Source organism: Cygnus olor, chromosome 2 (genome assembly GCF_009769625.2).
Source record: "Cygnus olor isolate bCygOlo1 chromosome 2, bCygOlo1.pri.v2, whole genome shotgun sequence".
Lineage (NCBI taxonomy): Eukaryota > Metazoa > Chordata > Aves > Anseriformes > Anatidae > Cygnus > Cygnus olor.
In genome coordinates this window covers 95,738,317-95,749,672 of record NC_049170.1, presented here as the reverse complement: position 1 = coordinate 95,749,672, position 11,356 = coordinate 95,738,317, and positions in this window count along the sequence as shown.

Sequence of the window (11,356 nt, the reverse complement as noted above, 5' to 3'; positions counted from 1 at the left end):
TCTTTAGCCCCCAGAAAATACAATTAAACTTCCAGATTTCTCAGTGGAAGCTTTTAGTGACCTCTCAGAATTGAACCAGACCTATTTCTGCCAATCAGTACCCAATACAAGAGATTTAGTCTTTCTAAAAGTTATTAGTTGACTCTTCAAGCGCACTGTTTTTCTTGTGTGAATGTGCCCGTCAGTGAAATTGACTAACCCCATGTTCTGCATTACAAAATGAACCCGAGTTCATTTCTTGTCGCAAACTGAAGTACTCCAGAAGGCAGTTAAAGTTCTCAAATACCTTAAAGACCAACCTTCTCTTGAGTCATTTGGCGACAACTGCAGTTGCCTGAAGCATTAAGGCAGACATCTCACAGCTTAGCCAAAGCAGGGTGAGACACACAGTATTTTCAACAGAAGAGGCCTTGACTTTAGAAATAACTTTTATGCTCACCTTCCAGGGACTGTACCTGTGCATCTGAAGGTTTTGCTGCAAAATTTCCAAGGTGTGAAGAGTTGGATAGATCAAGAGTAAAATTTAGTGTGGTTTGTGAATGGCTGATCATGGTTGACGTTGGTGTATGTATTGATACTTTCTTGTTTCATATTTTCCCTGGGCAAAATACATTTTCTCCTAAGCCCAGAGGTTTGGATGATTTATTAAACACCTATCTTATCTGTAGATTAAACAGCAGATTACTTTGTCAGTTAACCATTTAACTAGAAACTTTCTTTAATTTCCTAGTTTGCCATTTGATGTCTTGTTAGGAAGCCTAAACTGAGAAGATAAGAGCTAGCTAGGACTGCCAACAACTTAGTATAAAGAGAACTTATTCCTTAAACTAGATAACTGTCAAGAGAGAGTACCTTGTCTCTTTCTTGAGGGGGAGACCTCTTGCCTTATGTTTTCAGTAATGGTTGTTGATTTTTAGATATCTGTTTTGCATGTTTGATTACAGACTACTCTTAGGGTCAAGTGTTTTTGAAAACTCAAATCCCTTAAATACTTTTCAAGCAGTCAACCCTTTCAACTGCTTTTCTCATATCTATTATCTTTTGTCTTGTACTGAAAGGAGTAGTACTTTTTTTTTTTTTTTTTTGGCCACAGGTTTGCCAAAGAAGCCAAAATAAAGAAAAGCCCTTTTGATTTGCAAAAGCTAGCCTGCTACCTCCAGAAAACTGCCTTTCTAAAAGATCAAGAAAGCTCAAACAATTTATTATACAGTCATTGATGAAACAACAGTGCCGGCACCTTCAAATAATAGTGTTAGGAACTTCAAGGCCTGGTTGCCTATCCTTCTGCTTATGGAGCTTCTTGATTTGAGGATGCCTAGCACTACTAAAACAGCCTAGTGCATACATGTTCCAGCAGTGTTGCAGTTAAACTAAGAAAGTGTTGGCTGTGAAGTCATCACCTGAGCATCTCCTGATAGTCAATGCTTCTTGATTTGAAGGTGTGTAAGGCTGGGGAAAAATGTTCTGAAAAACAAAAAATATGAACCACTTATTGTCCTTTGAATCCGTCTCCTTTTTGGTGTTCCCCCTTCATTAGTTTCACAGACTGTTCCTCATCGTCCCTAACAAATTAGCTGGAATCAGTGTGCTCTTCACCAAGAACTGTTGAAGAAATTAGATGCATATACTGTTACAGACAGTGTAGTACAAGATCTTTTCAAATACCACTGGAGAAAACATCTGGGCTCACGTATCATGAATGGATGTTTAAGGAAAATCTACTTCAGTAATTCATTCAGCTTTCTCTGTGCAGTCAGCCTGTTTGGCGGGGTATGCCACCATGCAGAGCACTCCCATCTAGCTTCTCCTGTGGTGTAGACTTCTGCTCTGTTCTGTCGATTTGGCCTCTCTAAATATCTGTAGTGACAGAACCTAAAATTGGTATTTTCGTGTAATTTAGAAGTCTTCCAGCTGTCTGACAGACTGTTACAGAGGTGAGGATATGTTATAGACCTATAAATAAATATACGGTACTCTTGTAAGAACAACAGAAAACCAATGTCAATTTTCTTCTCCCATTTGGCAATACTACAAGCATCTGCTGTCTAAGAAAATCAACTTTTTGTAGCAAATTGTTACACTGAAACAGTGTAGGTCAACTTTTCTTATTTCCTTAGTGACTGGAAAAGAAAAAACATAAAAATTTCTATTAGCCAATGAAAGATAATGAGAACTAGGAGGTCAGATTAATGTTTCTTATAACATGCCTTGGGCAATAATACAGACAAGACATTAGATTTTATTAAAAACAACAACAACAATACCTGTTTTTCCCTCCCTTAAAGTAAGTGAAAACTGGGACAGGCATTGAACAGACTATCTATCCAGCATGTTGGGACCAGTTACTTTGCTGGATTATCCATGCTAACCAGAGAAATTCGTTGTACGTGGCAGGTTTTGAGACTAGAAAGGTCTTGTGCTTCAGGGAAGGACGTATTTAAAACCCTTTGGGCAGATCTAGCCATAGTCATTGTCTAATCACCTGGTCTCTGGTCCTGAGGTTACCTCTGCTTAATGCTGTCTCCCCAAATTTTTACTAATGCTGAAAAGCAGGAAGGGATCAGTGCCTCACAGCTGAGATAAGGAGGAAAAGGAAAAGAAGAACATAATTTGTCTGAATTCTCCATCAGCTAAGTGGTAAGGACAAAGAGTACTGAACCGTGGCTAATTGTTTGAGTGGTGCCTTTTGGGGACAGCAGCTGAGGTCAATGACCTAGGTGAACACCCAGCTTCAGAGAGCAGAGAGTAACCACAGACATAAGTCTTGTTGCTTCTACCTGGGCATGCAAGCAGCAGAATAAACTATCTGCTGGACTAACAGTTGGTCTCTCTGGGGACTCTGGCCTTCCAGTAGCAGCGAGATGCCCTGTTAACCTTTCATTCAGGAAATGTTTCCCTGTTCTGTGTGATAAGGATGAAAGTACATTAGTGGAAAACGTACATACATATACAATAAGGACCCTGCAGGGTGCTGGTCTGAGACACATGGTCTGTCCACACACACACACATGCGTAGTGGTCTCTTCAGTTGCTGGCATCACAGACACACAGGCACTGTGAGTGATGGTCCCCCACCCCTATTTCTGTCACTTGGACCTCCGTGCACACAGATCAGAGAGCCCCTCACCCAGGACAATAGCTAGAAGTGGAGCTGAATGAGAAGACAGGACAGGCTGCAGCAATCAGGCACAGGGCATGGACAGAGACGTGTACTGAGCAGCCACCTGTTTACACACAATCAGTCACTTTTATCCCTTTTCCATTCCCCCCTCCCTCCCCCCCCCCCATGCTTATTCCTCCCAAACCACCTTGATCCCTCACAGTCCCTGCCTGGTCCTCTATCTAGACATTCTGTAGTGAATCTTGCACAACCCCCAAATGCTCCTCCCTTGCACCCCAGGCTGAGTCATGCATCCCTTAAGGCAGTGACCCCCCCTCAGGCTGCAAGGCAATCTGGAGAGCCTCTCCTGCAGAACCTCATCTCAAAGGCTCTCACACCAGTACAGTGGTCTGAGCATCCCCCAGTGATGGGCCTGGAAATAGCCAGGTAAGGGTGATTAATTCTGGGGGCTGCCTGTCAGATTTGCGTGTCAGGAGATGGACCTTCACTGAGCTCGTTGCTCTCTTGTGATGCCTGGGCAGTAGTGATGTCAGGGTGCTCTGTTTCTCTCTCTGGGTTATTGGGATTTCCCTGCTTCTGGTAAATCAGCTGAAAAGATGAGTTTAGGTAACAAGCAACAAGCAAGAAAGAAAGCAAGATAACACAACTTGCAGAACTTTACTTTTGTAGGAAGGCTGAACATCCACAGCTGTCCTTGCAGTCAAGGGGAGGTGAAGCTAATTAAAATTGCTCAGGGTTATTGCCAGCAAAATTATACGGAAATACTGTATTCATTATTTAGTAAGCTTTGTACTCTAAACTTTACCACATAACCTCACTGTTATAAATCGCAGTACATTCAAAGAACAGCTAAAATAGCTTGGCTTTTGGCATATGCTCATTTCTCATTTGTTTAATTCTTGACTCACAAAGCTATTTTTGTTTTACACTCTTAAATTAAAAATTAATTGGCCCAAGGATGTCAATTTGAACTTAATGATTAAAAAAAACAAACAAATGAAAAACCCCACCATCAACAACAAAACAACACAACAAAAGACAGAATAAAGAAAACGTATAAAGGCAGGGCAATGAAAGCTATTGACAAAGTTGGCTATAAATCTTAGCATGCTGTGTAGTAATAACAGAGAAAATCATAAATACTTGCTGGCATCATCCACCCCACATTTCTGCTCTACCAAAATAGCAAAAATTTACTAAAAAAAAAAAGAGCCCAGAACATTCTTTCAAAACTTCCTTAAAAATAAATCAACATAATATTTATGCAATATTTGTTATCTGCTCATGCATATAGGGTTGTATTAACCCTGCAAATAGGGCTCCAACATTCCTAATTTTGCAGCAAGGAGGTTTAATTCTTCAGTATAAAATTGTTGTGCTTGAACCTATGCAACTTGTCACTACATCCAGACAGCAACTTCTGATGTAGAGCTTTGGCTGGAAAAGAGTGAATCTTATTCTGTACTCCTTAATCATTTTCTGGAAGACTAACTGATTTTCTAAAACTGTGTTTAATATTTACAACCATACATATGTTTTCCCCCTTCTCCAGACTCTGTTTTGTTTTGTAATATACCCCTGCCCCAGCTTTACAGTTTTCCATCTGGGAAAGCATATGAAATAACCATAGTTCAATATCGAACAATTTGCAACTAATATTTTCTGCCCAATGACTGGTTGTACCAGCATAAAAACTGAGGAGCAGGGGTGAAAAAATCATGGAAAAACTCACTGTAACTATCTTTTTTTTTTGTTTTATTTTTACTGTTTTTGTTTTATTTTTACTGTTTTTGGGGAGTTGTTCAGGTGGATCTAAAAATTGAGTATAAAAATGTTTTCTCCCAAGGAGAAAGGGGAAAGCATTCCTCTCCCTTCTTAATTTATTCCTTACTTCTCATTTATTTTCTTTGGTTTCTAGATACTTGACTATGTTTAAAGTGTTGATTACAAAATGATCATAAGACAACACTCTGTGCTGTCCCTTATAGAGAAAAACTTGTTTCATTAACGTAAAACTTAAATGATACAAAGTAGAAGATATATTAGGAATTATGGTGACTGTTGAGGCAGAAGCAGGAAAATACATCTCACTGTTTTCAGCATTTTTTAATGAAGATTTCAGCAAACATTGAATCACTCAGTTTATGAAACTGAGGATGTAGACTTGTTTGACAAGAGAATACTTTTCATCTCCCACTGTTGGTGAAGTCCATGCTGTATTGATCTCTAGTGCTGATGCTAGGGGATGGAGAAAAGCAACAGATGCACTTTTCTCAGGGAATTGATTGACCTGAGATAAATGAGATGTCACTGTTTTTTTGTTGCATCAGACCCCATGCAATTTTTGTGGGCCTAAATGAACAGTTTTTAAACAGGAATTTATCATTAATGCAATTAGTATATTAGCAGAATCAAAATACAAGAAAGGCATATGAATAATGCAGTTACCATGACACATATGTAGTCCAAGTTACTTAATTTTTGTTAATTCCTAGTCAGTTAAAACTGTCATGCACAGATTTTCTAGTTTCTGTCTCTTTCTTTGTGGTGTTATGCTCACTTTTCTTGAGTCTCAATAGCAGAGTCATCATGCAGTTAATGCATATTACATAGCCCACCACTAGCAATAGCAACGCTGCATTTACTGGTTTACATCTTCAATAGTTTTTGTTCTTGGGATTCGTGCCATTTCACCTGGCAAAGAAGAGCTCAGGCATTAGTCCAACAAACCATTAGATGGCCAGATGCTCTTGGCAGTTGTGAGGAAGTTTTGGCCACTAAAGAAATAAAAAGAGATGAAAATGAATAGTCAGAGAAAAACCTAGGAGAATTCTTAGGGTTTGAAGCTACATACTCTCAAAAACAAGACTGAAGAAAAAATAGGTGGGAACTAGGTAGGGCAAGAAAGAATATTGTAATTTATGGGTAGCCAAATGACTGCCTGACAGGTGCAAAAGCAAGTTAGCAGAGTGTGGGATGTTTTTATGCAGAAAGGTCTGTCTTCGGGGAAGAGCAGTTCTGCACACAGCGATGGAGCCTGGAGCTGTGCCACAGCCAAGGCATCTGATGTACAGAACTGTTATTGGCAAAGAGGGATCCACTGCACGCTAAGCATGTGTTAAATATAAAGTAAACTACAGTTCACAAAACAGTGTGTTGCATGATGTACCACAAAGATCCAAATAAATCTTTTCTAGTTGCACAAATACATCCCTGAAAGGCATGTGATAGGCTACCCTCCTCAACTCATGGGATAATGTGACCTTTTTGGGACATAAAATCAGACAGAAAGTTTCTCTGTTGTAGGTGCAGGACCAGATTTCTTGTGTTAGACCACCACTGTTTACACTGTATAGCTTATAACATCCCTTTCAGTGGAGAAATCTGCAAGTAAATTCCAAAGAGTAGGGGAATGTCCACAATGAATAAGATCCCTCTGGCCAAGAGTGTTCATTCAGCAAGGGGACTCTGAAAGTTACCACAACTGTAACATCTCACCTTGCCAGCTATACGAGGAAAGAAGAGAGCAATCTCATCTTGTGTAGCAGAGAAACTTTGTGCCAGAATTCAAGTGATACGGTGGAGTTGAAGGAAAGTACTTTTGAAATAATAAGCTGGTGACTGGGATTAGTAAAGCTAAAAGATGACCTAAAGCTTTGGGATGAGGATCACTGATGACTGCTTCGTGTGATGAACTACCCACCCCATGGAGAAGGTGATGCTTTCCAAAGGGCCAGTTCAAAACTAGGATGGACTTTTGGAGGAATTCATTACCTCCATAAATCACCTTCTCTTTGTTATGATGCTAAACATATATGTGAACTTCCACTATAAACATGAATTTGTATTGTAAAAAGAAACACAAAAAAGCAAGTCCTTTCCTCACCCCAACTTAGTTTTAAGTTATATAATTGCAAAACTGTATACTGTAAACACTGTTCCCCTACAGGAATAGAAAAGGGAAGAATAAGATGAAGATGCATGATTAGCATCACTAGTGTAGTGCCAGTAATATAATGTTAATATAATGAAGTAAATATAACGTCTATAAAGGATAGATTATAAGAACTGAATGAAAGGAAAGCCTTATTCTGAAAGAGAGAGAAATTAATGAGAAACACTTTTTATTCATTTCAAATATACCTTATTGAAATAATCTGAGCAAGGTTGTCTAAATTCTGATATGTTTATAAATGTTTTTACACATGCCAGGCTGAACTAGGTCCTGATAAAGGAGAAGTGTCTTCCCGGGCATTTTCTGTATATGCAGCCAGAACAACAGAGTATTCATCAAAGCATAGACAAAGTACATAACCATGGATATAATTCCTGAAGCTGCATCTGGCTACAAAATTTTCAGAACCATGTGGAGAAGGCCTTCTTTATGTAGACCGTCTGTAGCTTCAGAATATTATGTACTAAATTAATTCAAGGAACTCATTATTGCTTGAAGCTTGCCTATGACAAGGGCTGGGACTGAGTTTTCTTTTTGGAGCATAGATTTTAATCTATGTTAATATTCACATCAGCAGGGTAAGTTAATGAGGCCCAAGCTCATTTTATTATCTTTTATCTGACTGCAGCTCTAAGCTCCTACCCGCGCAGCCCTGGATACGCACTCTGCATGCTGGATGAAGAGAAGCAGTTTGTACTTGAGCATTTGCACTGCACAGACGTGAGCACTCTGTGGTTGGTGTTCTCCATATGGGAAAGTTCATTTTGTTTCTGTCTTGCTTGAAAACAAACAAACAATAAATCAGCAACAAGACCATAAAAAAAATGAAAAAATAAAGCAGCAAATAAGGGGTACGAAAAAAAGATGCAAGCATGCCTGCTAGGTTTGAAGCAGAGCTGAGTGTGCACTTTTTTCTTTTTAGAAGACAATGAGTGGTTTCTGATTGCTGACGTAGGCTGGGAAAAAATAGAGACCTTATTTAGAGGAGGCAGTATTAAAATAGAAACTTTTTAATGCTTGAAGCTATTTTGGTCACATTTGGGTCTCCTGAAGGAATTGTTTGCTCCTGATGATATCTCAAGTAAGGTATGACAGCCTTTTCAGAAGGATCTGAGCATATCTGATGTTCAAGCACTGGTAACAGCTACCTGAAGAACAATGGAAGTGAGACATGGAGTCAAGCTGGTAAAACAGCAGAAAAGGAAAAAAAAAAAACCAAAAAACAAAAAAAAAAAAGAAAAAGGAATGCAAAACTGCAGCCTTTCTGCACATTTCATTGCAAGGTGATGCTGTTTGGAGAGGGTCTGTCTGGCTTCCAGTGTCCTCGCTGCTCCGCCTGCCTGCAAATGCACAGGGTGCAGTAACCTGGGCAGGTTCAGAAAGATGAAGGAGAAGTTTCACCTCGGAATATTTAAAACGACTCAGGCAGGAGAATTCATTCAAGACTGGAAGCAGAGAGGAGGTAGTGAGTCTCGCCACCCTGGGATAACTTAGAATAATGCATTGAGGAAATTTGTGCTGGGAGGAACCCATGAGCATTGCTGCCACTGTTCCCATCCAGCGACCCAACAAATAATCTAACTTTAAACCAGAGTATTTGCCTTCATATTATCATAGAATCATAGAATCACAGAATCACCAAGGTTGGAAAAGACCTCCAAGATCATCTGGTCCAACTGTCCCCCTGCTACCAATGTCATCCGCTAAACCATGTCCCTAAGCACCACGTCCAACCTTTCCTTGAACATCCCCCAGGGACGGTGACTCCACCACTTCCCTGGGCAACCCGTTCTGATGCCTGACTGCTCTTTCTGAGAAGAAATGTCTCCTAATTTCTAACCTAAATCTCCCCTGGCACAACTTGAGGCCATTCCCTCTAGTCCTATCATTGGTTACCTGTGAGACGAGGAGAACCCCCAGTTCCCCACACTTTCCTTTCAGGTAGTTGTAGGAGCAATAATGTCTCCCCTGAGCCTCCTCTTCTCTAGACTAAACAACCCCAGGTCCCTCAGCCACCCCTCACAGAACTTGTGTTTCAGGCCCTTCACCAGCTTTGTAGCCCTTCTCTGTGCATGCTCCAGGACCTTGATGTTCTTCTTGTAGTGAGGGGCCGAAAACTGAATACAGGACTCGAGGTACGTCCTCACCAGAGCAGAGTACAGGGAAACAATCACCTCCCTGGTCCTACTGGCTGCACTGTTCCTGATATGAGCCAGGATGCCGTTGGCGTTGCCGTAGGCGAACATCGATTAACACCCCCAGATCCTTATTCATCAGTTTACCATTCCTAATACTGGAATGCTTTGCCACAATGCAATTAAATGAATACCTTTATATGTCTTTCCGCCATTGTTACAATTTCAAGTTAATTTTACATCGAATGGCAGTATTGAATTCCACAGTTTGCCATCGAGAGCTCATCAGGCAGCTGTTGCAGAGATGCAGGCAGCAGTAATGCACAGCGAGGGAGGGGCCCTGGCGGGTGGAGCAGGGCTTGAACCAGCCTCTCATGGTAATGCAGCACTGGCTTTGCTCCACAACTGTGCAGTCAATTAAGCCTGTGTTACAACAGTTTGAGTTTTGTTTTTTTTTTGAAATTCTTTTCATTTGTCTTGGTAAAATACCTGTGGGAGTTTTGTAGCAAGTACTATTCTTATTTGTACACATGGATTATGCTTGAACAACTCATGCATTTTTTCCACTTTGCTGGGCTTCTCATCATAAATAGCTTATTTAAGTCCAAATGTCAGTTAATACTTATGTGAAGGAATTCTCGAGCTTCTAAACTAAAACAAAGCAGTAAGTATAGAATATTAGCTGGCGGGGATGGAGAAGTCTGAAAAGCCCTCAAAGAATGAGAGCACATATTACAGAACAAGGACACATATTTTGTTGCTATTCCTCATATGGCAGCATTTCAGCTGTACACTTTCAGCTTGAAGTTGGAGCATATATAATCTCAAAGAGAAATTCTGTTAAGACCTCTGAAAACAGTAAAATATCTATATGTAGGGAGAATAATGAAATATGCCCTCTCCCAACATCCTGACAGTCCAGTTATAAAAACATGTTTTTATGTGTGCAGAACCCATTTCTGTCAGATTTTCATAAGGATTGGTAATTTGCAAACTTCACGCCCCTCCAGCCACCCAGTAATACCGAAAGCCTGGAAATAGCCTAGGCTGTTCAAGTATTGCATTGAATTTCAAACTTTGAGCCTACTAGAAGATGAGGTCAAAATTTGGAGGAAGGTCATTCCCATTTTAGTTACTAGCAACACCAATGCAGTTAGTGATGGCATTGGCTTTGGTTCTGACAATTTTAGCAGCTTCCTGTGTACAGCTAACTTTGTGGGATGACAGTGACTATCTTCTGCTAGTGGTGCCTGTGTCTGGTGCTGACATTGATATTCCTTCCTCAGAAGTGACTGCAGCTGAGCACCTTGTTCATTTGCATCTTTATGACTGTCAAGCCATCTTCTTGTATTTTGTTTGTTTGTTTGTTTGTTCCCCCCCCCCCCCCCCCCCCCCCCCTTTTTCCCCTATGAACTCTGTTACTTTGTTGGAATAGTTTCTTCCAGAGACCTAAGTATGGGCCAAGCCAAGACCATGAGGATTTATTTCCAACATTGAGAGTCAGGAGTGTTAGGGCCTAAAGCCTTTAGCCCCAAGGACTATGCTATTCCTCAGAGTGTTTTGGTAGCTTTTTCAAACTAGCAAGGTCAATCAATACATGCTTTGATCTTTCCTTAATAACCTTTGCATGTTTTTCTTTTCTGCCCTCCTTCCTGCTCAATGAGCATTCATCCTCAAGCTCTTTTACCAAAATGGCCCTGTCCCTGCCTCTACACCATAGCCAAGCATGTGGCTCCGGTGTGCAGGGACATTACAGGAAGCCTTTGTTTGGCTCTGTTTGGTGAGTGGCTCCATGCTTTGCTCTCTGGGTGCCCTCAGTTTTACCTTCATCTCATCACCCTCTCCCTGCAACTCTGGTGTGAATCTGCTGTCCTTGCCCCTCCTGCTCTGGTTCTTTCCTTGCTGCTCTGCTGCCCTCCCTCCACTCATCACAGGGAGAGTCAATGTCTTTGGAAATGTGAAGGCCTTTAGGACAATCTAGTAAGACTTTACTTCCTTTTACCTTTCTTGAGGAGAAGCTGATCTATAGTCAGCAATTTGCTCTTCTGCAGCAGGTCTTTTAGTGGCACCTACATCTTCAGGTGCCCCTCAGAGCATGATGGGCCGGTAGTCCTAGCACTGCTGCCTCCCTCTGCTTTATCTCCC